This window comes from Leopardus geoffroyi, chromosome C3, assembly GCF_018350155.1.
Source record: "Leopardus geoffroyi isolate Oge1 chromosome C3, O.geoffroyi_Oge1_pat1.0, whole genome shotgun sequence".
NCBI classification, from domain to species: domain Eukaryota; kingdom Metazoa; phylum Chordata; class Mammalia; order Carnivora; family Felidae; genus Leopardus; species Leopardus geoffroyi.
The window spans coordinates 27074773-27102642 of record NC_059338.1 but is presented as its reverse complement, the minus strand read 5'-3'; the positions used below and the strand labels follow the sequence as shown (position 1 = coordinate 27102642).

Genomic DNA, 27870 nt, shown 5'->3' with positions numbered 1-27870 from the left:
ATGTGGGGCTTGAACTCACGAACCGTGAGATCATGACCTGAGCCAAAACCAAGAGTCAGAGGCTTAACCAACTGAGCCGCCCAGGTGCCCCAATGATACTTCTGTTTAAAAAATGTTTTTGGGTACCTGGGCGGCTCAGTCGGTTAAGCCTCTGACTCTTGATTTTGGCTCAGGTCATGATCTCACAGTCGTGAGATCGAGCTCCACATCTAGCTCAGCACAGAGTGTGGAACCTACTTGGGATTCTCCCTCTCTCCACCCCTCTCCACTCATGCTGTCTCTCTCAAAATAAATAAATAAACTGAAAAAAAATTTTTTTTCTCTAAAGTGGACATGAGACAATACAGAAGAGTGGTCCCAGGGAGAAGAGGAAAAGAAAATGAATCACCTAACCACATAGCTGGTATTTTCTGGATTTCAGTACACTGAACAGAAACAGAGCCCAGGCTCTGGTCATCTATAATTTACAAGGCAAAGTATTGGAGAGGAGAAAGCTGCAGAGATATAGGGAGGATTTCCCTTTAGTCTTCAGTTGAATATTCATCAACACCTGGGTGTGAGAAAACTGCCATAGACCAGTGAAAGAACCACTAGGTAGAAGATGTAGAATAATTCCCAGAAAATATACCGGTTTGAAAATAGTTCATATTTCCAACAATCAGAATGGAGCAGCCTTGTAATACATAGGGCTAGGGTCAAATTCTGAGGATTGCCTCAGTAGTGGGGCCAATATAACCCTAGAATAAAGACAGCTCTGATTTTACCTAACAAAGCTGAAAAGCAACCCTTGAAAGGACCAAACTGTTTGCAAGTAATTTAACAGCATCCCCGAATAAACATAATAAACTCTGAAAGACTACCAAGATAAAAAATCACCCAAGAATGTAAAATTCACAATGTCTGTCATCCAATAAAAAATTATGAGGCAGACAGGGCGCCTGGGTGGCTCAGTCAGTTAAGCGTCCGACTTCGGCTCAGGTCATGATCTGGCAGTCCGGGAGTTTGAGCCCCACGTCAGGCTCTGTGCTGACAGCTCAGAGCCTGGAGCCTGCTTCAAATACTGTGTCTCCCTCTCTCTCTGCCCCTCCCTGCTCACACTCTATTTCTCTCTCTCTCTTCCTCAAAAATAAATAAACGTTATAAAAAATTTTTTTTAAAACTATTAGGCAGAGGCATCTGGGTAGCTCAGTTGTTTAAGTGTTCAACTCTTGATTTTGGCTCAGGTCATGATCTCATGGTTCATGAGTTTGAGCCCTGCACTGTCAGCAAAGGGCCTGCTTGGGATTCTCTCTCTCTCTCTCTGTCTCTGTCTCTGTCTCTCTCTCTCTCCCCCCCCCTCTCTCTCTCTCTGCCCCTTCCCCTCTCCTGCTTTCTCTCTCTCTCTCTCTGTCCAAATAAATAAATAAAAACTTCTAAAAAAATTATTAGGCAGCAAATATACAGGAAAATACAACCAATAATGAAAAAAATCAAATGATAGAAATAGATTCAGAGGGGGGCGTCTGGGTGGCTCAGTCGGTTAAGCGTCTGACTTCAGCTCAGGTCACGATCTCGCGGTCCGTGAGTTTGAGCCCCGCGTCGGGCTCTAGGCTGACGTCTCAGAGCCTGGAGCCTGCTTCCGATTCTGTGTCTCCCTCTCTCTCTGCCCCTCCCCCGTTCATGCTCTGTCTCTCTTTGTCTCAAAAATAAATTTAAAAAATAAATAAATAAATAAATAAATAAATAAATAAATAAATAAAAATAAAAAGAAATTAAAAAAAAAAAAGAAATAGATTCAGAGGGACATCTGGGTGGCTCCTTTGGTTAAGCAACCTGCTTTGGCTCAGGTCATGATCTCACATTTTGGGAGTTCAAGCTCCTCATTGGGCTCTCTGCTATCAGCACAGAGCCTGCATCAGATCCTCTCCCTCCCTCTCTCTCTGCCCCTCCCTCGCTCACTCACGCTCTCTCTCAAAAATAAACATTAAAAAAATAGATTCAGAAATGACAAAAATGATAGACATATATTCCATAATTTCAAAAAATTACAGGAAATTATGAGCATGTTGAAAGATATGGAAGATATTTCTTTAATTCACATAGAACTTTGTTATTATTATTATTATAATTACTATTATTTTAAGTAAGCTCTACACCCAAAGTGGGGCTTGAATTCATGACCCCGAGATTAAGAGTTGCATGTTTTACCAACTGAGCTAGCCAGGTGCCCCCACATAGAACTTTTAGAGATGAAAAATATACTGGGTGGAATTTGTATTAGTGTGTTAGGAACTCCATAACAGAACCACAGGCTGGATGGCTTAAACGACAGATGTTTCTTTTTTCATATTTTGGAAGCTAATGTTCAAGATCAAGTTTCCAGCAGAGTTTGCTTCTGATAAGGGCTCTTCCTTTGGTTTATAGATGGCCACCTTCTTGCTGTGTCCTCACATGACCTTTTCTCTGTATGCATGCACTTATGGTTTCTCTTCCTCTGATAAGGACATCAGTCCTATTAGGTTAGAGCCCCACCCTTATGGTTTCATTTAACCTTAATTACTTCCTTAAAGTCCCTATCTCCAACTAAAGTAACATTGGGGGTTGGGGCTTCAACATATGAAGTCTGAGGGGGACACAATTCAGTAGGTAACAGAATTTTTGGCAGGTTAGACACAACAGAAAGATGATTAGAGAACTGGAAGGTATAGCAATGGAAACTGTACAAAATGAAACACACAAAGGGAAAAAGAATACTGAAAAATATAAGCAGAACATAGTGAGATGTGGGACAACTTCAAGTGGCCTAAAATGCACAGTCCTGGAAGGAGGGAAGTGTTCAGCAAAAGAAATATTTGAAAGACTAAGAGATAAAAACTTTCCAAGTTGATGAAAACTATAAATCCACAGATCCCAGAATGTCAACAGCCTCAATCCCAAGATACAGAAACAAAAGTTTCAGAAAACATCACAGCCAAATTGCTTAAAACTACTGATAAGGAGAAAATCTTAAATCTTAAAAACAGCAATGTTTTTAAAAAGGCACCTTATTTACAGACTATAAAGATAATGCAGCAAATTTCTTGTTGGAAATAATGCAAGTCAGAAGAGAGTAAAACAATATATTTAAACTACTGAAAGAAAAAATTATCAACTTAGAATACTGTACCCAGAGAAAAATTTACAAAACAATGGCCCAATAAAGATGTTTTCAGCTTACAAAATCTGAAGAAATTCACATAAGCACACGTGAACTACAAGAATGTTAAAGGATGCCATCAGGAAGAAGGAGAATATGATCAAATGGAAAGCCGAATCTACATCAAAAAAATGAAGAGCACTGGAAATGATAAATATGTGGGTGAATATAAAATCACTTTTAAAATTATTTAAATTAAAAAAAAATTTTTTAAGAAAATTGATGGGGTGCCTGTCTGGCTCAGTTGGTAGAGCATGGGACTCTTGATCTTGCGGTTGTGAGTTTGAGCCCCACTTTGGGGGTAGAGATTATTTAAAAATAAAATTTTTTTTTAAATTTTTTCTTAATGTTTATTTATTTTTGAGAGAGACAGAGACAGAATGCGAGTGGGTTAGGGGCAGAGAGAGAGGGAGACACAGAAGCAGAAGTAGGCTCCAGGCTCTGAGCTGTCAGCACAGAGCCCAACGCGGGGCTCGAACTCACAGACCATGGGATCATGACCTGAGCCGAAGTCGGACGCTCAACTGACTGAGCCACCCAGGTGCCCCTAAAAATAAAATCTTAAAAAAATTAAAAGAAAACTGACTACTAAAGCAAATAAAAACAAATGTGATGTGAGATTTATTACATATGTAGAAATAAATTATATGCTGTAATAGGACAAAGACCAGTAGTGGAGAAATGAAAGTATATTGTTGTGGGTTCTTAAACAATTTGTGAAGCAGTATAATGTTACTTCAAAGTAGGCCATGATAAGTTAAACATGTTTACTATAGACCATAAAGCAACTACTCAAAACAAAACAAAATCCAAAGCATTAGAGCTAATAAGACAATGAAAAAGATAAAATAGAATCATAAAAAATCCTCAGTCCAAAAGAATTTTAAAAAAGAGAGAGAGAGAGGTGCCTAGCTGGGTAAGTCAGTAGAGCATGTAACTCTTGATCTTAGGCTCATGAGTTTGGGCCCCACATTGTGCATAGAAATTACTTAAGTACTTTTGAAATTTATTTATTTATTTATTTATTTATTTATTTATTTATTTATTTATTTATTTTAGAGAGAGAGAGAAAGCACAGCAGGGAAGAGAGGCAGGGGGCGAGAGAGAGAGAGACAGAGAGAGAGGGAGGGAGGGAGGGAGAGAATCTTAAGCAGGCTCCTTTCTGAGTGTAGAGCCTGATGTGCTACTCAATCCCATAACCCTGGGATCATGACCTGAGCTGAAATCAAGAGTTGGATTTTTTTTTTAACGTTTATTTATTTATTTATTTTTTTGAGAGACAGAGTAGGAGCAGGAGAGGGGCAGAAAAAGAGAGAGGCAGAGAAAACAAAGCAGGCTCCAGGCTCTGACCTGGGGCTTGAACGCATGAATTCTGAGATCGTGACCTGACCTGAAGTCCGAAGCTTAACAGACTGAGTCACCCAGGCGCCCCTCAAGAGTCAGCTTCTTAATCAGCTGAGCCACCCAGGCACCCAGAAATCATTAAATAAGTAAAAGTTTTTTTAAAAAGATATTAAAAAAAAAAAAAAGAGGGGCACTTGGGTGGCTCAGTCGGTTAAGCGTCTGACTTCAGCTCAGGTCATGATCTCATGGTTTGTGGCTTTAAGCCCGGTGTAGAGCTCTGTGCTGACAGCTCAGAGCCTGGAGCCTGCTTCCGATTCTGTGTCTCCCTCTCTCTCTCTGCTCCTCCTCCATTCATGCTCTTTCTCTCTCTCTGTCTCTCAAAAACGAACAATCGTTAAAAAAATTTTTTTAATAAAATAAAAAGAGAACAATGAGCAGATGGGGCAAATAGAAAGAAAATAGCAAATAAATAAATTTAAGTTCAACAATATTATTAAACAATTTTATTTATTTATTTATTTTTAATTTACATCCAAGTTAGTTAGCATATAGTGCAATAATGATTTCAGGAGTAGATTCCAGTGATTTATCCCCTACATATAACACCCAGTACTCATCCCTACAAATGTCTTCCTTAATGTCCCTTACCCATTTAGCCCATCCCCTCACCCACAACCCCTCCAGCAACCCTCAGTTTGTTCTCTGTATGTAAGAGTCTCTTATGTTTTATCCCCCTCCCTGTTTTTATATTGTTTTTGCTTCCATTCTCTTATGTTCATCTGTTATTAAACAATTTTAAATTAAGTCTTCTTAGCATCCCAATTAACTGTATTTTTAAAAAGCAATATTCAACTATATACAACCATAAAAAAACTAATTTATTATTTATTTTTTGTAAAGATTTTATTTTTAATAAATCTCTACACCCAATGTAGGGCTTGAACTCACAGCCCCAAGATCAAGAGTCACATGCTCCACCAACTGAACCAGCCAGGCTTCCCCCAAAACTCCTTTTTTTAAGTAGGGTCCATGTCCAGTGCAGAGCCCAATACTGGGCTTGAACTCACAATGCTGAGATCAAGACCTGAGCTGAGATCAAGAGTCAGATGCTCAATTGACTGAGCCATCCAGGCACCCCAGGAAACTAATTTTAAAATATAAAACAAATAGGGGGCGCCTGGGTGGCTCAGTCAGTTGAGCATCCAACTTCGGCTCAGATCATGATCTCACAGTTTGTGGGTTCAAGCCCTGCATCAGGCTTTGTGCTGACAGCTTGCTCAGAGCCTGCAGCCTGCTTCAGATTCTGTGTCTCCTTATCTCTCTCTGCCCCTCCCCCACTCATGCTGTGTGTGTGTGTGTGTGTGTGTCTCTCTCTCTCTCTCAAAAATAAATAAATGCTAAAAAAAAATTTTTTTTTTTAATTAAAAAAAACACAAATAGGGGCACTGGCTGGGTGAGTTGGTAGAGTGTGTGACTCTTGGGCATGAGCTCACTTAAAAAATAAGCAACTGGAGGGGCACCTGGCTGGCTCAGAAGAGCACACAACTCTTGGTCTGAGGGTCATGAGTTCAAGCCCCATTTTGGGTTCAGAGATGACTAAAAAATAAACTCTTAAAAAAATAATCAACTGAATTTAATAAAATATGCATGGATAGGCATATATATATATATATATATATATATATATATATATATATTTAAGCTTTTATTAAATCCAGTTGAATATATATATATATGTATGTACATACCTAAAATAAAAACAGAATAAAAGAGGATGTAAAATGATATACCATGCTAAGACAAAAGAAAAGAAAGATGGAGAGCTATCTAACTTCCAGAATGGTATTAAGGAACTGCAAACATTTGCTCCTCCATAAAGGCAATGAGAAACCTAGGGAAAACAAAAACAAAAACAAAAAACTGCCCAACTCAACTTTTTCAAACCCTTGAAATTAAACAAAGGCTTTTGATAATCTGAGAGTGTTTCTTCACAAAAACTAGCTGACTCTCAGTAAAGCAATGAGCTTTGGGGCATCTTAACTTACCCTAATCCAATACCCCTTTTCCCAGCTTCAAAGTACCATTAAAAAAATTTTTTTTAATGTTTATTTATTTTTGAGAGAGAGAGAGAGAGAGAGACAAAGCATGAGTGGGAGAGGGGCAGAGAGAGGGGGAGACACAGAATCCGAAGCAGGCTACAGGCTCTTAGCTGTCAGCACAGAGCCCAACATGGGGCTTGAACTCAAGGACCGGGAGATCATGACCTGAGTGAAGTTGGATGCTCAACTGACTGAGCCACCCAGATGCCCCCAAAGTACCATTTAAAGTGAATAACCTCACAACTACAGTAGCTGTGAAAAACAGCAAACTAGTAGCTATTGGAGGGGGAGCATGGATTTAGAGTTCCCCAAAAGTCCCAGTCCCCAGAGAATTGTCATTATTTGAATTGTCTGGCAGCTCAATGAAAAGTTCCATTCTCAGAGCTTGTCTTTATTTGACCAGAGTAGGATCTCAATCTAAGAATAGTCCTATCCACAGGGCATTTGTAAAAAACAACCAGTGGCAATTGTTTAACATTGCTGCCAGAGGTGTTGTTAATAGTTTGGGCTAAAAATAGGCAGATGAAAAATCTTAAAAGGAGAAGTTGGAGAATTAAGATGTCCACAGAGAGATTTGTGAAGATCTGACACAGTCCTGGGAATTTATAAGGCCACATGCATGGAATGTGCACACCCAAGAAAGGCCTGAGAAGACTGTAATGTCTCACTCCTGACTGACTTTGAGGCTTTGATCAAGCAAGTGAAGGCTAATAAGAGGTGTAAACTGCCTGACAAATCACTGAAACCATATCCCAATACACATAAAGAGTCATTTAACAAAACCTGGGAGACTGATTAATTTAGGATATTTGAGGAAATCTCTGTCCAATCATTAGCTGACTACTAAGCTAACTGAACAGAGATTTCATATAATAAAGAATACACACTTGAAAGAGTTAGTCCAGGAAACTCACTAACCAAACCCTGAGGAGGGAGTGAGTATCCGATTTACAAAGTTGCCACAATGTTTGATTTAAAATGTCCAGTTTCAACAAAACATTATGAGATGTGTAAAGAAACTGAAAACTGTGTCTCACTAGATGGACTCAACATAGATTTCAACAGACAAAAGAAAGAATCAGAGAACATAGAGCAAGGTCAATTGAGATTTTCCATTCTGAAAAATTGAAATAAAAAAGAATGAAGAAAATGAACTGAGCCTCAGAGACCTGTGGAATGCCATCAAGTGAACCAACATGAGCACAACTAAAGTCTCAGAAAGAGAGAAGAGGGAAAATGGGCAGAAAGAATATTCAAAGAAATAACAGCCACAAATTGATGGAAAACATTAGTTGGCACATGCAAAAAGCTCAATGAATTCTCAAGATAAACTAAATATCATTCACACTTTGGTATGTCATAGAAAACCTATCAAAGACAAAGGGAGAATTTTGAAAGCAGCAAGAGAAATGTGACTCCTCATATACAAGAGATCTTCAATAAATAACAACTGGTTTCTTGCCAGAAAGAAGTGGGATGACATATTCAAAGTGCTGTTGTCAACCAAGAATTCTATATCCAGCACAACTATCCTTCAAAAAAACTGAAGAAATTAAGACATTCCCATATAAACAAAAAGTGATATAATTTGTCACTAGTATACCTGCTTTATAAGAAATACTAAAGGGGGGGGGGCGCCTGGGTGGCGCAGTTGGTTAAGCGTCCGACTTCAGCCAGGTCACGATCTCGCGGTCCGTGAGTTCAAGCCCCACGTCAGGCTCTGGGCTGATGGCTCAGAGCCTGGAGCCAGTTTCCAATTCTGTGTCTCCCTCTCTCTCTGCCCCTCCCCCGTTCATGCTCTGTCTCTGTCTCTCTCTGTCCCAAAAATAAATAAACGTTGGAAAAAAAAAAAAAAAGAAATACTAAAGGGGGACACTTAAGTAGGTTAAGTGTCCCAACTCTTGATTTCAGCTCAAGCTCTGTGTCAGGTACTGTGCTGACAGCATGGAGCCTGCTTGAGATTCTCTCTCCCCCTTGGTGCCCCTCCCCCCTCTCAAAATAAATAAACACACTTAAGAAAAAAAAATTAAAGAAAAAAGAAATACTAAAGGGAGTCCTTTGGGCAAAAAGGCAGACATAAATGCTCCCTCATCAATTACTACACTAAATATACATGGACTTAATACTCCCATGAAAAGGATATATTGGCAGGAGGTGTTAAAAAGAGAAACGATGCAACTATAACCTGTCTACGAGAGATATATTCAAGATTCCAAGACACACAGAGGTTAAACTTAAAAGGATGGAAAGAGATATACCATGGTAACTGAAAGATAACTAGAGTAACTATGCTAATACCAGACAAAACAGACTTTAGGGGAAAAAAAACAAAAACAAAAACCCACCTGTTACTGGAGATTTAAAAGGACATTTTATAATGGTAAGATAGTTAATCCATCAGGAATACATAATAACTATAAATATAGGTACATAACAATCAAGACTCAAAATACATAAAGCAAAAGAAGGGTGCCTGGGTGACTCAGTCAGTTAAGTGTCCAACTCTTAATGTCCAGTTCAGGTCATGATCTCACTATTCATGAGATCCAAGCCCTGCATTGGGCTCTGCATTGACAGCATGGAGCCTGCTTAGGATTCTCTCTCTCTCCTCTCTCTCTGCCCCTTCCTGGTTCTCTCTCTCTCTCTCTCTCTCAAAAAATAAATAATTTTTTTTTTAATTTACAAAATTGAATGGAGATATTCACAATTCAGCAATAATAGAATTTTTAATACCCCATTTTCAGTAATGGATAGAACAGCTAGGCAAAAGATCAACAAGGAAATTGAAGACTTGAACAAAACTATAAAGCAACTAGACACAACACACTATAAAACACTCTACCCAACAACAATAGCATACACATTCTTCTCAAGAGCACATGAAACATTCTCTAGAATAGACTATATGTTAAAGTATAAACCCAGCCTCACTAAACTGAAAAGTATTGAAATCATACAAAATATACTATCCAACCACAATGGAATGAAACTAAAAATTAATAATAGAAGGAAATTTAGGAAACTCCTATATGTGGACAAATTAAATAACACACTGATGAATAACTAATGAATCATAAACAAGACATGTCTTCTCTGACCACCACTCTAAAAATAGTAGAGTTACTACTATTTGACATATAAGAGGATCTAGCCAGGACAATTAGGCATAAATAAATAAATAAATAAATAAATAAATAAATGGCATCTGTATTACAAAGTAAAACTATCTCTATTCAAAGATGATATTATTTTATATATAGAAAATACTTCTTAACTATAAAAACAAACAGGGTTACTAGAGGGAGGTGGATGGGGGATGGGTTAAATTGGTGATGGGTATTAGGAAGGGCACTTGTGATGAGCACTGGGTATTGTATATAAGTGATAAATCACTAAATTCTACACCTGAAACTAACATTGCACTTTATGTTAACAAACTGGAATTTAAAGTATTTTTTTTTCAACGTTTATTTATTTTTGGGACAGAGAGAGACAGAGCATGAACGGGGGAGGGGCAGAGAGAGAGGGAGACACAGAATCGGAAACAGGCTCCAGGCTCTGAGCCATCAGCCCAGAGCCTGATGCGGAGCTCGAACTCACGGACCACGAGATCGTGACCTGGCTGAAGTCGGACGCTTAACCGACTGCGTCACCCAGGCGCCCCGTAACAAACTGGAATTTAAATAAAAGCTTGAAAAAAATTTTAAAAAGAAAATACTAAGAAATTCTCACACACACACACACACACACACGCACACACCTATTCAAACTAATAAAGAAAAGTTCCACAAAATTGTGTGTTGATACAAGGTCAATATAGAAAAATCAGTTGTATTTTTACTCCAGCAGTGAAAAATCCAAAAACAAAATTAAGGAAACGCTTCCATTTACAATAGCATCGAAAAGAATAAAATACAAAGAATAACAAAGAATGTCTGACTTGTACACTGAAAACTACAAAACATCAATGAAAGAAATTAGAGAAGACTTAAGTAAATGGAAAGATATTCCTTGTCAATAGACTGGACATTTAATATTGTTAGATGGCAATACTACCCAAATTGATCTATAGATTGAATGCAATTCCTATCAAAACCCCAACCACCTTTTGTGCAGACATTCACAAGGTGGTCCTAAGATACAAAAGGAAATACAAAGGACTAAAATAGCCAAATCAATCTTGAAAAAGAAGAACGAAATTAGAAGACCACTTCACAATTTCAAAACTTACTACAAAGCTAAAGTTATTAAGGCTGTGGTACACATATTGATCAGTGGAATAGAATTGAGAATCCAGAAATAAGTCCATACATCTACAACCAACTAAGTTATTTCTTTATTCTGAGGGTGGGGGCAGAGAGAGAGAGGGGGGAGAGAGAATCACAAGCAGGCTCCGTACTGTGAGTGTGGAGCCCAACACAGGGCTTGAATTCATGAACCATGAGATCATGACCTGACCAAAAATCAAGAGTCAATGCTTAACCAACTGAGATACCCATGCACCCCACCAATTGGTTTGTAATAAACGTACCAAGATCATTCAGTGGAAAAAGAATAATGTCTTCGACAAATGCTCTCAGTCAGTCTTAGCCTATTGACATTGATGTGATTGGCTAGGAATGCCTAAAACACTTGTCTGAACCCATATTACTCAAAGCAAGTCCCCACAGAAGGGGGGACCAATGTGTGGCTCCCACTGGACCAATGTGTGGCTTAAATGGCCCTTGGCGTTCTTATGATTGTAGGTACCACTTTAGCAAAAACTATCAGGGAACTTTGGGGAACAAGAATTATTATTCACAGGTCCTACAGGGTACATAGCATGCTCAAGGGGCACACAGGTTGCAGGTAGAGAGAGAGAGGATCTGGGCTTCTGTCATTATTAGGTACCAAGGGTGGGGTGTCTAGGGTTTTGTAGGTTCGATCTTTATTGGTTAATTTAAAGAACGGGAATTAAGCATGGGAGGGGGGAAGCAAGGTCACTCAAATGGTCAGTTATCTTGGTTACCCAGAGCTTTCTGGAAGAGGGAACTTGATGGGTGGAGGCAGTCTAATTCCTTGTCTGGTTGTTTTGTTAGTAACTTTGGCATACAGCTGGCAATATGCTTATTCAAAATGGATGTCTTTTGATGTGGATGCCTCAGCAATCAAAAGATTGTCAGGCACTTCCATTACAATGGTGTTGGGACAACTAGATAGCTACATGCAGAAGAATGAATTTGGACCCTTACCTCACACCATATACAAAAATTAACTAAATAGAGGGATCATAGCCAAATCTAAGAACTAAAATTATAAAATTCTTGGAAGAAAACATAGATAAATCTTGACATTGGATTAGACAATGGGTTATTAGTGACAAAGGAAATAATATAAGTGACAAAGGAAAAAATAGATAATTGGAATTCATCAAATTAGAACCTTTTGTGCTTCAGAGAATATCATCAAGGAAATGAAAAGGTAAAGCATGGAATGTGAGAAAATATTTGCAACTCATGTATCTGATGAAGGACCTATATCCAGAATATATAAAGAACTTTTATACCTCACTAATAAAAGACAAATAACCCAATTAAAAATGGTAAAGGGAAAAATAAATAAACAAAATTAAAAAAAATAAAAATGGCAAAGATTGGGGAGCCTGGGTGGCTCAGTCTGTTAAGTGTCTGACTTCAGCTCATGTCATGATCTCACCATTCATGAATTTGAGACCCACATTGGGCTCTGTGCTGACAGCTCAGAGCCTGGAGCTTGCTTCAGATTCTGTGTCTCCCTCTCTCTCTTCCTCTCCCCCCCCACCCCCACTCATGTTCTGTCTCTGTCTCTGTCTCTCTCTTTCAAAAATAAACATTAAAAAAAAATGGCAGGGGCGCCTGGGTGGCTCAGTCAGTTAGGTGTCCAACTTTGGTTCAGGTCATGGGTTCGATCCCATGTCAGGTTCTGTCTGACAGCTCAGAGCCTGGAGCCTGCTTCTGATTCTGTGTCTCCCTCTCTCCCTGCCCCTCCCACGCTTGCACTCTCTCTCAAAAATAAACATTAAAAAAAAAATCTTTACAAAAATGGCAAAGGATTGGGGCACCTAGCTGGCTTAGTCAGTAGAGCATGTGACTCTTCATCTTGGGGTCATGAGTTAAAGCCTCACATAGGGCATAGAGCTTACTTTAAAAAAAAAAAATGGTGGGGCACCTGGGTGACCCATTCAGCTGAACATCTGATTCCTGGTTTTGGTTCAGGTCGTGGTCCCAGGGTCATGGGATAGAGCCCCACATCAACATGGAGCCCGATTAAGAATCTCTGTCATTCCCTCTGCCCTTCTCTCCAGCTCATGTGCTCTTTCTCTCTCCCTAAATTTTTTTTGAAAGGATCTGAATAGACATTTTTCCAAAGAAGATACACAAGTGGCTAATAAGCACATGAAAAGATGCTTAACATCACTATAGTCATTGAGGAAATATAAATTAAAACCACACTGAGATACCTCTACAATGAATTGTACACTTTATTTATTTATTTATTTATTTATTTATTTATTTATTTATATTTGAGAGAGAGAGTGCACACAAACAGGGGAGAGGGCCGGGGTGGGGGGTGGGGAGGAGGGGAGAGAGAGAGAGAGAGAGAGAGAGAGAGAGAGAGAGAGAGAGAATCCCAAGCAGGCTCCATGCTCAGTGCAAAGCCCAACATGGGGTTCGATCCCACAACCCTGGGATCATGACCCACGCCAAAATTAAGAGTCAGACACTCAGCCAACTGAGCCACCCAGCCACCCTTGTTTATTTATTTTTTAAACTAAACTTTATGCCTAATGTGGGGCTTGAACTCACAACTGTGTGATCAAGAGTCACATGCTCTACTGACTGAGCCAACCAGGTGCCCCCAAAGATAGAAAGATTTTGAGAAGTTTTTTAAGTTACAGAATGCAGTCTCTACAGACTGTTCAGGGTAAGAGCTCAGGTATTTCTGCTCTTATCATAAGAATATATAAAGGAAAAGCCAATTCTGAAAAATTAGAAATCCATTTTCTTTTTTTTTTTTAATTTTTTTTTTAATGTTTTGTTTATTTTTGAGAGAGAGAGAGAGATAGAATGTGAGCAGGGAAGGGGCAGAGAGAGGGAGACACAGAATCTGAAGCGGGCTCCAGGCTCTGAGCTGTCAGCACAGAGCCCGACGCGGGGCTTGAACTCACGGACTGTGAGATCATGACCTGAATGAAGTTGGATGCTCAACGGACTGAGCCACCCAGGCGCCCAGAAATCCATTTTCTATGGTATCCCGTGAGACTGAGAAATCTTTGACATTATCATTTGGTATTGGGTGAGGGCAAGTCCCAAATAACTTCTGATACATGAGGAGAAAGAGACTTTTCACTCTGTGTGATGTTATGGCCTAAGTAATGCACTTGGGTCTGATCAAATTGGAGTTTATTCTTGGAGACATTGTGTCCCCTGTACATCCACACTGTCTGCAGATGGAGGGAATCAATTTTACAAGGCTCTCCTTTGGGAGAAGTTCATCATGTTGTGTAAGAACGGATTCCTAGGAAAATTGGATCTCTCTCAGGTTATGGTCGAGTATTTGGAAAAAATAAGAGGGCATAAGTCCTTGGGGTATAATTGTTCATGTGTTTTGTTGGTTTTCCCAAATGAATACAAATAAATACAGTGTTTGGTTGTTAAGTGTTGTAAAGAATGTGAGATACAGATTTACCACTGTGGAGTAAGAAGCTGTCTTGGATTGAGGATAGAATGGACTTGCGGTTGAGGATTATAGGGAAATGAGGAAGCACAATTTTGTTAGTGGCTATTATATCTTGTACATATTGGCCATGAGCCTATTGGCCTTTTAGGTGGGCAGAATGGGGATAAAACAAGAACTGGTACAAAGAATGATGTGCCTTTTCTGGAGGTATATAGAATATTATGTTCTAAAGACCGCTAATATCCTTATTTTTGTAGTAGGTTTTGGGTTAATTCTGGAAGAACACAGCTGGATCAATTGAAACCTTTAAGGATTCAGCCTTCTTTATGTGTTCCACACTTGAATTATCTTTGGCCTGGAGGCTATCAGGGCTTGGTTCAAGGTCTGACATGTTAGTAGAGGAGGCATCAGGCAGTTGATAATTAATCTTTGCCATCGTAAAGTTATTGGCCACAGTCTAAGGTGTATTTGAGTTTCCTACCACTGAAAACTTTTTGTTACTCCAAGGAAGGGAATTATAGAAAAGTTGTAGGGTGTATGGTAGAAATAAAACATTCTGGTTTTGCAGCTACGTGGAAATCTCTCTCTCTTTTGTGTTAAGGGCAATTGCGGGCAGGGATTCTCTTTCTCCCTCTCCCTCTGCCCCTTCCCCATTCATGCTCTCTCTCTAAAAAAAAGTGGGGGGGGGGGCACCTGGGTGGCTCAGTGCATTAAGGGACCGACTCTTGATTTCAGCTCAGGTCATGATCTCATGGTTCATGGGTTCGAGCCCCTCGTAGGGCTTTGTGCTGACATCGCAGAGCCTGCTTGGGACTTTCTCTCTCTCCCTTTCTCTCTGCCCTTCTCCCACTCATGCGTGCTCCCTCTCTCTCAAAATAAATAAATAAATAAACATTTTTAAAAAATGGGCAATTGTGGGCAGACCAGAGCAGCTACTCAATAGAGAGATGCCATTTTGTCAACCAAACTCTGTCCTCTATCCTTTACATCCTATCTTCCAAGCTAAAGCAGAGCAGTTGTCCTTCCACTGACCCCTTTTCTTGCAATATCGACAGGTGTCTTTGTCTGGACCAAACATAAAGGTGTCCTTGTTCTAGTTCTATCTAGTTACTTAATCTAAAGAGCTATTAATTTGATATGTATACATATATATATTTTTTTCTCAAGTCAAAGTATCTTCATAGGGGTCTAAAAGATCTTGCCATTTAGAGAAGGGTGATGCTATCTTCTCCTCCTCCTCCTCCTACTCCTCCTCCTCCTCCTCCTCCTCCTCCTCCTCCTCCTCCTTCTTCTTCTTCTTCTTCTTCTTCTTCTTCTTCTTCTTCTTCTTCTTCTTCAACTAAACTGTACCCCCCGTGTGGGGCTTGAACTCACGACCCTGAGATAGTCATATGCCTTACCAACTGAGTCAGCCAGGTGCCCCCATCTTCTGTTTTTTAAACTAAATTTGCCTCCTTAGCTTATGCCATCAACAAAGAAATTACATAAGGCAGCTGTGATATCATTAGGCTTATCAGGACTACAATGTTCCTGGAAGGTGATGGTTAAGTGGTTTCTGAAATTAGGATGGATTTATTCTCTTTCTGTTTACACACTTGACTTTGACCAGTTTTTTACTTTACCCTTTTACAGGAAAGACTTCATGGAAAGTCACTAAGATATTTTATCTTATTTTTATATGTTTAAATATCCATCTATGCTTAAATTTTGATGTGTATAGTATTTAACATAATTCGGTTGTGAGTCCAGCCTGCATTTTCTATCCAACTTTTTCATCTCTAGGTTCCAGAACAATATGGTTTAACCAGACTATAAATTTTTTTGAATAATCCTAAAATGTTTGGTGAATTTTAATTTTTTTTTTTTTTTTTTTTGTGAAAGTTAGTCCAGTCTTTTTTTTTTTTTTTTTTTTTTAATGTTTATTTTTGAGAGAGAGAGACAGAGACAGAGCATGAGCAGGGGAAGGGCAGAGAGTGAGAGAGAAGGACACACAGATTTCGAAGCAGGCTGTAGGCTCTGAGCTGTCAGCACAGAGCCCGACGTGGGACTGAAACTCACAAACCGTGAGATCATGACCTGAGCCAAAGTTGGACGCTTAACCAACTGAGCCACCCAGGCGCCCCAGTTAGTCCAGTCTTTAACTAGATTTGATGTAAATTTGACTTTGCTAAGGTTTAGGTGTGTAAATCCACTGATATGGGGAATGATTTTCAGTCATACTTTATTATGAGCCAGCAGGAGGAGACCCTGTCAGTGAGAGGAATGTGTTTAGAAAAGAGCAGTAAAGGAAAGAGAGGGGGTCCCAGGGATGGTACAGAAGGAAGATAGGGAAGGCAGAGCAAAGAGAAGGGGCTAAAGGTACAGGACGGTGATCAAAAGAGAGGCCTGTCTGGAGTTGGTCAGAAGAGTCTGGATTCTTAGGTACTAGACTTTTAGGTACTCTGGATTTTTATTAGCCTTTTTCTAAAAGTCTTTAAGGGAACTAATTTGGTGCTATTGGCACTATAATGTCTGTACATGTAAGAAGTAGGACAATGACCTGGAAGTTCGCTGAATAACTGATTGCCCATATTCAAATGATGAGAACAAACAGAGACAATAATCAGCCCAGAGAATCCCAGTCATACCTTGTCTGTAAGAGCCCTGAATGATGAAAAACAATTCAAATCTAGAAGCTTATATCAAGGACAATAAAGAGGTGATGCTCGGGGTGCTGGGTGGCTCAGTCAGTTAAGTGTCCAACTTCGGCTCAGGTCATGATCTCACAGTTTGTGGGTTCGAGCCCCGCATCGGGCTCCGTGCTGACAGCTCGGAGCCTGGAGCCTGCTTCGGGTTCTGTGTCTCCCTCCCTCTCTGCCCCTCCCCTGCTCGCACTCTGTCTCTCTCTAAAAATAAATAAACATTAAAAAAATTAAAAAAATTAAAAAAAAAAAAAAAAAGAGAGGTGATGCTCAAGAGAAGAGAGTGATGCATTTATCAGGAGCAGGACATACTCAGCTGTTCAGTCACTGAGACTCCCAGGAGGGGAGATAGCGAAAGTTTCTACTTTATTGATCAGGCTGAGTAGCAGAGGGTCCCAGTCCCAGCACCAGAAACTGGAAGAAGATTAATCAAAACACTGAATGAAGCACAAGACATCCTTCACAGTGCTGCAGCATGAGAACCATTCCGAAAGGATGTTCTGTCTTGAGGAAGAAACATGGAGATTTTGTCGAGATTTAGCCTAGCCTAAGAAGTCAGCCTGAAGTTTGAGTAGCTTTGAGAATAGTTGGTCAAAAGTGGTTCTTGGAAGAAGGAGGTATTGTTTTTGCAGTTTTGGAGCCATTGGCTGGACACTACCATCCAAAAGCTACTAATATGTATAGGTAGCAGGTCACCAAGTATGGTCTGCAGAGAATGGGAGAAAGTGTAGTCTCTCAAAGAACAGAATTTGTGGCGATTTAATTATTTGACCAGGAAACTCAAACCCAATTTCCAATCAAGGAAACAAATACTTGACCTAATACCACTGAGATGGTAGATGATACCTTTCACCTCAGTATCCCTGTCCAGCAGGACCTGGCATATGCTTGACTGGTGACCCACGTCTGAAGCTGTTGTGGAAGTTTCCTTCATTGTCCTTTCCTATGGGGAAATCTTTATTGTCCCTTCACTGTTTTCTTCCATTACTGTAACGCACATCTACTTCATGTGCTCAATTTGACCGCTTAATCCTTTGGGAGTCCTGGCTCAACCACTTTGTAGCTGTGTGACCCACTTCTTAGTTACCCTTGACCCACAGTTGAAAGTTTAAACTTTGTCTTTCAGCGTGTACATATGTTTATATGACCATAATTCAGGAAACTCTTCACCTCTCATTGTGTGAATGTGTAATGTTTCCCTACCTTCAGATGGTATTACCAAATTAGATGATAAAATCTGTTAGAGGAGCGCCATTTTGATTGGCTTAGAGATCAATACGCACTTGCATAAATGAAGCATTAAAAAAATTCCCAGAAAGTAATACTTTTTTGAATTTTTTTAAGATTTTATTTTCAAGTCCTCTCTACACCCAGCATGGGACTCACTCAAACTTACAACCAGGTCAAGAGTGAAATGCTGTACTCACTGAGCCAGGCATCCTGAGCCTCTAATACTTTCAATGTGAGAAAAAAGGGCATTTTTATAGAAATGAAACCATTTTAAGAATTCAAGCTAACATAATTGAAATAAATCTCTGACAAACAAAACTAGTTTAATAATTTTGGTTTAATAAAAATACCTTTCTTTCTCCGAGTTATAGACATTAAGTAAAATATTAGTGTGCATTTTTATTCTACTTAGATATGTTCTTAAACTTAATTGGTTTACTGATCCAATAAGCTAGCATTACTTCTACTTAATGTTTAAGATTACCTTTTACTTGTAAAAGTGTAAATTTGTGTTTAACTAAATAGAATAATTATCCTAACAAACTTTATTTTAGCAATAATTAATTTGAAGTTAATTTTTAAGATCTTCAGGAAATTAAAACCTTGAACAGTAAATTGAGTTACTTAATGGATATTCATTAGACATCTAGATCATTTCCAAGATAAAATACTGAAATAATGATTACTAAGTATAATTTAAGTTCATACGCTCCTTGTTTTTATATGCTACAGAAAGACTTTATCTTTGGGTCGAGAAGTGTATAAATGCTGCTGTGTGACCGATAGTGCATAATTATCCACCTCCTACTTTTCTCTGTCAAATGGAAATTACTTTGGTTAATTGTCCAGTGCATTTTGTTCTTTATACTCCAGAATATCTAATATCTCTTGAATCCATTGATGTCTTTTTATTTCTATCACAGTCATCACTGCAGTTGTTTAAGCTGTGATAATCTTTCACCTGAACTATTGAGCTAGTTTTTTAAATTATCTCTACAGTTTATAGTACTATTCATAAAATTAAAATCAGAATATAATATTCACTCCTTTATAACTGTTGGTGTCTGTTCACTGCACGGTCTGACCTCATCCGTATCTTTTCTTTTCTTTTTGTTTCTATTCTTTTCTTTTCTTTTCTTTTTTAACTTTTTTTAACGTTTATTTATCTTTGGGAGACAGAGAGAGACAGAGAACGAGCAGGGGAGGAACAGAGAGATGGGGGAGACACAGAATCGGAAGCAGGCTCCGGCTCTGAGCTGTCAGCACAGAGCCAGCCCGACAAGTGGCTCGAACTCACAAACCGCGAGATCATGACCTGAGCCCAGTCAGTTGCTCAACCGATTGAGTCACCCAGGCGCCCCCGTATCTTTTCAGCTTCATCTTCTATTCCTTTTCTACTCACTCTCACTACGCTTGAGTCACACAGGCTTCCTCTGCTCATCCTTTCCAACCCGGGGCCTCGGTCGGTGCTTGCTCTTCTGTCTACCTGAATGTTCCTTGCATGACTGACTCCTTTTCATCATCCAGCTCTCAGATAAAATCTTACCTTCTTGGGGCCCCTGGGTGGCTCCTTTGGTTCCTCGTCCGACTTGGGCTCAGGTCATGAACTCACTGTGAGTTCAAGCCCCCGGGTCGAGCTCTGTACTGACAGCTCAGAGCCTGGTGCCTGCTTCAGGTTCTGTCTCCGGCTCTCTGCTCCTCCTCTACTCTCTCTCTCACTCGCTCTCAAATATAAAATAAAACATTAAAAACAATTTCTTAAATCTTACCTTCTCTGAGAGGTCTTTACTGACCGCCCTGTCTAACGCAGCCCAGTCCCCACCACATTTCCATTTTTATTTTCTTCTTAGTGCCTACCCAGTACCATGATCTGAAATTATCTTAGTTGTTTTTCACTTGATTATTTTCTATTTCCCCGACCAGAACATAAGCTCCATGAAAACAGAGACCTTATATTAATCACCACTGTTTCCTCAAGGCCAAGAATGTGTCTGATACATGAAAGGAACTCAATAAATATTTGTTTATGGATGAAGGAATGTCCATAACATTGCTGAGTCTTGCCGTGTCAACCTCCATCCCTATTGAACTGAAAAATCAGGCCTGGGCCAGGACTGCTGGTCTTCCATTTCTTCGCATCCTCAATTGTTTTCTGCTTTAATGGCCTTAGCCTCCAGGCATAGACCCAAAACAAAGAGGTAGAAAGGAGTCGCAATGAACCTATCTTCTCTAATCTCCCGAAGAATGTTGCCCATGCTCCCCAACTACATTCCATCTTCAGTCTTGGAATGGCAGCCCTCTTTCAGCAAAGATATGCATGAAAAGAGGCTATTTGCAGGGCAGGGGCAGGGTTCCAGGAATTCTCAATGTTTTCCCTATATTCCTAGTGAGATTCTCAAGATTCCACTCTTTCCCAAGCAAGTGTATCATCCTCTCCCAGTCTGTGCATTTGGTTGGCTGCTTTGGGGCCTGGCGAGTCATTGATGTATCGATCTGAATTTCAGAATCTGATCTGTGGTTTTGCTTTTCTTTCCAAGCTTCCAGCTTGGCCACCCTGAACTGGAATTTGTCTCATTGTATCAGCCTACTCTGATTAGCTTAACATTCATTCAACATATATGTATTGTCTACTATGTGCCACTGTTGTGAGCGGAGTGCGTTAGGAAACACAGGAGAACAAGTTCCTTGCCGTAGAGGAGCTTCCACCCTAGTGGCATGGATGGTGGGTGGGATCACATTAAACGTAATAAATAGGCAAATTGTATAGGATATTGCAACGTGATAAGTAGATACTTTGGAGAAAAGTAAAAGTAAATGGGATTAAGGAGAAGGGGAGGTAGAGACTGCAGTTTTAAACAGAGAAGGAACCTTTAGCATGTGACATCCAAACAACAGTCGAAGGCAGGGAATTATATATTCAGTCATGTGAATATCTAAGAGCAGGGCATTCCGGGCAGAGGAAGCAACTAATTCTAAGGTCTTAAGGCAGGAACCTGCCTGGCATCTTAAGAATAGCCGTGTGTGCTGGGGCGCCTGGGTGGCGCAGTCGGTTAGGCGTCCGACTTCAGCCAGGTCACGATCTCGCGGTCCGTGAGTTTGAGCCCCGCATCAGGCTTTGGGCTGATGGCTCAGAGCCTGGAGCCTGTTTCCGATTCTGTGTCTCCCTCTCTCTCTGCCCCTCCCCCGTTCATGCTCTGTCTCTCTCTGTCGCAAAAATAAATAAACGTTGAAAAAAAAAAAAAAAATAGCCGTGTGGCTGGAGGAAGGTGAATGGGAGTAGTAGGAGATAAAGCCAGAGATGTGATGGGGGGTCAGAACAAGTAGGGCCTTTAGCCATTGTGAAGACTTTGGTTTTTGCTCTGAGTAACATGGCAGGACTTTTAACAGAGGAGCACTGATTTAAGGTTTGAAAGGATTCCTCAGACACTGTTGAGAACAGACTCTACCAACACAGAGGTAGAAGCTAAGAGACCTATTAGCATCCAATAGGGAGACCTGTTCCTTCCTGTGCCAGTAATCCAGGCCAGAGATAATAGTGGTAGAAGGGAATATAGTTGGAGGGGAGGAAACGTTTTCCTTGACTTTCTCGAGGTCCCTGGTTGAGTCTGAAAATTAAACTGATAAAGATTAACAGGAGAAAAGCATACATATTTATTTTACGTGACACAAGACCCTTCATAAGGAAATGAAGACACCCCCAAAATGGTTAAACCCGAGTGTTTTTAGTGCTAGGTTTGATGCGGTGGAAAGTCATGGAAAGATACAATAGGAGAAAGAGTATGAACTAAAAGTAGTAAAGTGGGGGAAACAGCAAGGCTTGTTAATTTGGTTGGAGATGAGGTTATTCTTTTCCTCTGGTTATAGGGAGGGCACCTCTCACATGAGGGTCTTATGACCTGCTAAAAGCAAGAGGGCAGGGGGAAGGTCAATAATCTTCCTCCTTCTGCCGTTTCCTTAGACTCCTTCAGCTTGAAATATTCAGTATGCCAAGGAGCATATTTTAGGATAGCATGTCCTGAACCCCATTATAGTGAAAAATAGATTCCTGATATACTTTGAATATAAGCCCACAGGAAGACATGGCTATGTCATTTGAAAGAAAAGAGTAAAGATGAGTCCAAGATTTTCTCCTGAACAATAGAGTTGCCATCCACTGAGATGGGGAAGGCCAGGGGTGGAGGGAGCTTGAGATGTGTATCAGACTTCTAAGTGGGGAATGTGAGCAGACAGTTGGATACACAGGTCTGTGAGTTGCTGGCTTGTATAAAGTATTTAAAGTTGTAAAACTGAATGAGAGAGTGAGAGTAGAGAAAGAATAAAGGATGGAATGCCTGACTGGCTCAGTTGGTGGACCCTGCGATTCAACCTCGGGGTTGTAAGTTCGAACCCCATGTTGGGCGTAGAGATTGCTAAAAAATAAAATGTTTAGGGGTGCCTGGCTGGGTTAGTCAGTTAAACACATGACTTCGGCTCAGGTTATGATCTCATGGTTTGTGAGTTTGATCCTTGCATCAGGCTCTGTGCTGACAGCCAAAGATAAATAAATAAACTTAAAAACAATAAAATCTTTTTTTTTTTTAATTTTTTTTTTTTAACGTTTATTTATTTTTGAGACAGAGAGAGACAGAGCATGAACGGGGGAGGGGCAGAGAGAGAGGGAGACACAGAATCTGAAGCAGGCTCCAGGCTCTGAGCCATCAGCCCAGAGCCCGACGCGGGGCTCGAACTCACGGACCGCGAGATCGTGACCTGAGCTGAAGTCGGACGCTTAACCAACTGCGCCACCCAGGCGCCCCCCAAAAAATAAAATCTTTAAAAAAAAAAAAAAAGACCATCAAAGGCTGAGCTCTAGGGCACTCCAACATTTAGAGTAGTGCTGACAATAGAAATATCATGTGAGTCTTGGGGCACTTAAGTGGCTCAGTCAGTTAAGCCAGACTTCCACTCAGGTCATGATCTCACGTTTGTGAGTTCGAGCCCCACATCAGGCTCTCTGCTGTCAGCACAGAGCCCGCTTCAGATCCTCTGTCCCCCTTTCTCATTGCCCCTCCCCTGCCCATTCTCTCTCTCTCTCTCTCTCTCTCTCTCTCTCTCTCTCAAAAATAAACTTAAACAAAAAGGGAATATCATGTGAGCCACATTAATTTTAAGTTACAGCCACATTAAAAAAAAGAGACAAAAAAGAAATAGGTGAAATTAATTTGAAACAACATTTTATTTAACCTAAGATATCCAAAATGTTATCATTTCAACATGCAATCGCTATAAAAATTATTAACGAAATATTTTATATTCCTTTTTTCCTCGTAAGTCTTTGAAACCTTGTATGTGTTGAACACATTTCAATTCAGGCTCGCCACATTTCTAGTATACTATGGCCACCTGAGGCTAGCTGCTGATGTCTTGGATAACACAGATGGAGTGGTCTAGAAGAGAGTGTCTGGCAAAGGTGATGGGGAAGGAGGAATATGTGAGGTCGAAAGGAAACAAAGACTTCATGGCACCCTGGAAGCTGTTTGGGTGGGAGTCGTGAGAATCTGTAGTTTTCTTATAACAGTTTCAGTTTTCCCAGTGAGGAGAAAGCCAGGTTTATTGCTGGGTGAGGATGTGGGAGGAGGTATGGGCAGGGCTATGAGGACAGAAGAGAGACCGGGAGAAGGAGCAGAGGAGGGAGATAAAGGATGAATGCTGGACAGCATGAAAACTCAGAGAATGACCATCACAAACTTAAAGTGAGAACAGGTCAGTGAGGCTGGGTGTTTTTCTCTAGACAGGATAGACAGAGACTTGGATTTAACCAGGGTAATGGTTTTATGCTCTCCTTTTTTTATTTTTTTGGTTTTGTTTTTTTAATAATATGTCTAGGAATATTTTTTAAAATGTTTAATGTTTATTTATTTTTGAGAGACAGCATGAGCAGGAGAGGGCGGGGGCGGGGGGGAGACCCAGAATATGAAGCAGGCTCCAGGCTCTGAGCTGTCAGCACAGAGCCTGACACCGGGCTCGAACTCATGAACCGTGAGATCATGACCTGAGCCAAAGTCGGACGCTCAACCAATTGAGCCACACAGGCACCCCTCTATTTTTGTTTTTAAGTTAATTTCTTTATTTTGAAAGAGTGAAAGAGACAGCACGAATCAGGGAGGGGCAGAGAGAGAAAGAGAAAGAGAATCCCAAGCCTGTCATGGGGCTTGATGCATGAACCATGAGATCGTGACCTGAACCAAGATCAAGGGTTAAATAAACACTTAGCCAACTGAGCCACCCAGGTGCCCCTACACTCTCCTTCTTGACGTCACTTTCTTTTGATTAAAGTTGTCTGCTCATATGAGGTAAATCAAAAAAGGGAATTTATTGGAAGAATTCTGGATAATTTTTAGAAATCAAAAGTTGCTGAAAGAGTCAGGAAGCAGGCAGCAGCCAGGAACCAAAGCTGTGGGCCCTCTACACGTCTGCCTCCTCCTTCTCCTCCAGCATGCCTTGTCTCCTGGGTTTCCATCCACAATCCTACAAAAGACAGTGGTCCCACTGTCCCAGAACATATTTGGGTCAAACAAGATATGAGTCAAGGAAAAAATCATGTATTCAAAATACTGTCTTATAACATATGTTTGCAAGAACGTATGGCATCAGAGGCTGATACCCAGTAAGTGTTCCACTGAAGTTTTGTGGAATATTCGTGTGAACGTGTAATTAGAAAAAAAAAGATCATGATATGATGCCCATACAGATATAAAATGAGCACATCAAAGATATTTGACTCATTAATTAATGAGGGAATAAGTAAGATGTTTCAACCAGTTCAAAAGAGAATTCAAAGACAATACGTATATGTAGTCATAAAATCAATCTACAAATAGTTGCAAAACTAGTTGTTGTTGTTTGGTGAAGAGTGTGAAGGAAAAGAAATCAGTTGTCTTTTTCCTGAGTACGCAGGATTCATTTTGCAGGTTTATAAAACAGAATTATTTGCATTGCTATGTTATCTACAACTTACAGTATTGTAAAATAGCTCAAAGATGATGGAAAGTGAAAATCCCCAAAGAGCCAGGTAATTTAGAATGGTGCACTGTATACAATGCATAGATTTCCATTGAAGACATCTAGCAATTTTTTGATCCATTTCAAAATCTTTCACAATTTTTTTCTGATAACTGAAAAAACCTTGAGTTGTTGGAAAGCACATTTCTTTATGATTCTCTCATTGTCCAGTATTTTTATGTGCTCGGTATTTTGTGCCTTTTCTTTTTTTTAAAATGAGGTTTTAGGGGCGCCTGGGTGGCTCAGTCGGTTAAGCGTCCAACTTCGGCTCAGGTCATGATCTCATGGTTTGTGAGTTCTAGCCCCGCATTGGGCTCTGTGCTGACAGCTCAGAGCCTGGAACCTGCTTCAGATTCTGTGCCTCTCTCTCTCTCTCTCTCTCTCTCTGCTCCTCCCCCACTCACACTGTCTCTCTCTCCTTCAAAAATAAACATTAAAAAAATAAAAAAATGGGGCGCCTGGGTGGCGCAGTCGGTTAAGCGTCCGACTTCAGCCAGGTCACGATCTCGCGGTCCGGGAGTTCGAGCCCCGCGTCAGGCTCTGGGCTGATGGCTCGGAGCCTGGAGCCTGTTTCCGATTCTGTGTCTCCCTCTCTCTCTGCCCCTCCCCCGTTCATGCTCTGTCTCTCTCTGTCCTAAAAATGAATAAACGTTGAAAAAAAAAATAAAATAAAAAAATAATAAAAAAGTAAATAAAATGAGGTTTTATATTTAATTATTTAGTTATATGGCACTCAGAGACATAGTCACACACAATAAAGCACCAGATATCTGGATTCCTTGGGACATGTGCATAAGTTTTATTTCTTTGAGCCCCAAAGTTCTATCATCTCATCCATTTTGGTTTTTCTAAACCACATTAGATCTTGGGGCGGGGGGGGTGGGGAGGATACTACCAGTGATATGAGTAAATGCTCCTGTAAAGGATTAGAATATGCCATCCCAAAATATGCCATTTTGGCATAAGAATGATTTAGAGATGGAGGCAAATGAGAATCAATAGTTATAGAAAGAAGCCTTCTCATAGCCTTCCCTATCTAACTGAAGGCAGAAACTTCTGGGAAATGAGGATTGCTATAAAGAGAAGTTTTCTGGGGGAGTTCTATGGCCATGAAGAAGAAGGAAAGTCAGCACTGACATGGGTCTGCAAACAAAACTTACTGATAAAAACCGTTATCTTCTACTATTTTACTCCCCTATATTCACCTTTCCAGTTTGCCACCCCCTAAAAGCTTAAACTCATTTTCCTTTATCTTGTCACTTCTCTACAATTTCATTGTTCTTTGTTGAGATGCTAACATGTTGAGATGAGTTCCAAGTTCTACCCATCCCTTTAATAATTCCACATATCCCCTCCCATTGCCATGTGATTTTCAGGACACATCCCATTGATGGCAGGCTTAGCCACCTGACATGTTTTGTGAGTCAAGACTATTTGCTACTTCCTAACTGATGCTTCAAGAGCCATGGCTTTCCACTTTTCTTTTCCTTCCGCGAGGAAAACAGCTTCTTCCCAATAGAAGTTTTTGCATCCACTTAAATCCAAGAATAAGAAGACATATAGAGCAGAATATTGGCCAACCCACAACTGAGCTGACATAAGCAAGAAGCACACCTTTGTGATGATAAGCTTTTGGGGGTTGAGTCTGTTGTTTGTTACCATAGCATCACTTACTTATGCACTTCCCTTTTATTACACAGGGGATATATGTAAGATCTTCTGTTGAACTTTGCATCCCACATTGTGTCTTGATTCACTTTTCTTCTTGTTGAAACAGTTCTTTCAGTGAAAGTCTGTGATTACTAAAATTTCTGAGTCCTTGCATGCCTGAAGATGTCTTTATTTTACCCTTACTCTGGAACACTAAGTCTCGCCGGGCATAGAATTTTACATTAACCATTATTTTATTTCACCATTTTGGAGATTTTATTCCCTTATCTTTTGGCATCTGTTGTTACATAAGAGAAAGTCTGATATCAATCTGATTCTGGTTTCTTGGTACATAATCTGTCTTCCCTCTTTGGTAGCTTTTAATGTTTCTCCTTCTTGTTTTCAAGTGTGTCTATGAGTTTTTAAATCTATTTTCTCCCGCATTTTATGTATTCAGAGAAGGAGGAGGCTTCAGCGTCTGCTCCACCTGCTGTCTTGACCCAGAAATTGGCCCCTGCATTACTAAACGGAGAGGACTTGCTTTGACGAGATGTACTTGTCACTTTGAGTTGTCCATTTTTGTATAATGCTGCAAAAGCCTGGTGCCCCTCAGGCATCTGATGCAGCTTACAGAACTATTTGGATTTACCCTAGGAATCATTAATAAACTTCTGTGTTTTTTTTAGTTCTGTGTCCTTTTTTAGGGTTTCCAACTCCCTCTTCTTTCTGGCTCTCAGATTCCACTTCATTCTAGTGTCCATATATGCATCCATAACAATCTTCTGCACGTCGCTTGACCTCTTACCTGCTCCTCAGCTACCTCAGATTTATTCCTCCTGCTTTCTTGTGCAGAGCAATTGTGTTCTCTCTAGCTCCTGCCTCCAAACTCAGCTTGCAACTCCACTTTGAAAATCCACGGGATCATTCATGCGCTCTAGTACACAGTGGGAGA

The 27870-nt window shown here is 40.2% G+C and overlaps 1 protein-coding gene across 1 annotated transcript in view; it reads left to right on the top strand.

Annotated features, from left to right (window-relative positions):
- The window catches only part of SNRPE (small nuclear ribonucleoprotein polypeptide E), a 105560-nt gene extending 77958 nt beyond the window's left edge, over positions 1-27602 (top strand). The window contains exon 6 of the mRNA XM_045456350.1: positions 27376-27602. The gene's annotated coding sequence lies outside the window, so the exon portion shown is untranslated. The remainder of the gene's footprint in view (positions 1-27375) is intronic.
- The last annotated feature ends 268 nt before the right edge of the window (positions 27603-27870 follow it).